Source organism: Epinephelus moara, chromosome 10, assembly GCF_006386435.1.
Source record: "Epinephelus moara isolate mb chromosome 10, YSFRI_EMoa_1.0, whole genome shotgun sequence".
Lineage (NCBI taxonomy): Eukaryota > Metazoa > Chordata > Actinopteri > Perciformes > Serranidae > Epinephelus > Epinephelus moara.
Window position 1 is genome coordinate 41978710 of NC_065515.1, and position 1013 is coordinate 41979722.

A 1013-nucleotide genomic window follows, 5' to 3' on the forward strand; every position below is an offset into this window, starting at 1 on the left:
AAAAATAGGTGTGTGCGAAATGTAAAAAATATTTAGGGGCACATGTGCGCATGAAAAAATCAGCCGAAGCAGCCTATATTTTTGTCAATAAAAAAATATGATAATCTAACCGCAAATGTTGGAGGAACTCCAGCCGCCTTCCCTCTTCCCCCTTCCCCGTGTGACACGGTTATGGGCGGTTTTCGAAGCCACTGTCGGCACAATGAATATAAGTCCCACTGACGGCAGCGTGGAAATAGCCTAAGTCAAAGTGTGGAGGAGATGGACCGGGTTAAGCGGTGGATCTCCGGGGAAGCCTGCTCCGTTCTCCCTGTAGTTCAAATAATTTCAACTCTGAGCGCAGCGCTCGGGCGGAAAATCAGAGCGGTACGCGACGCCAAGGGTAGCGGTGCCGCTTTGTCAGGCGTTGCTGCCCTCTCCATAGACAAACAATGGGACAGCCAGCGCAAAGCGGTTTTACAGCTGATCATGTGTAGAGGCATTTAGGGACCGTTCGCCACGGTACCGTTGCTGGGCAGGGTGGAAATAAGGCCCTTTTCACACAGAGCGCGCAAAGTGCAGACCTCCGCTGACGAACCCATTCATTGTGTATGTGCTACCACGGCGCAAGAGCACACCGCTCTGCCGCCGAGCTGAGCAGCATGCGAGGGGGGCGCATGTCGCGGCGTCTGCTAACCGCCAGCCTGCGCTCGAATTGAAATTTTTTTTAATTTCGCCGCAACGCGCTGTGACGACACCTTGGCGCCGCGCGTCCAATAGCAGAGAAGAGCCTGAAGCGGTCACCATGGAGCTGTAGCTCCTGAATGAGCCTGTACTCCCCCAAATCCTGTCCTCTGCGCCCTACCCCGCAGTGGGCGCCGCGAAAGCTCTGTGTGAAAGAGGCTTAGGTCCTGCAGAGTTTCAGAGGACCTGGAGAATGTTTTAGGATAGTAATAACATTATAAAAGATAATCATATTGCAAAGATAATATATATAAGATAATAACATTAAAGACAAAATTAAATTGCAATAC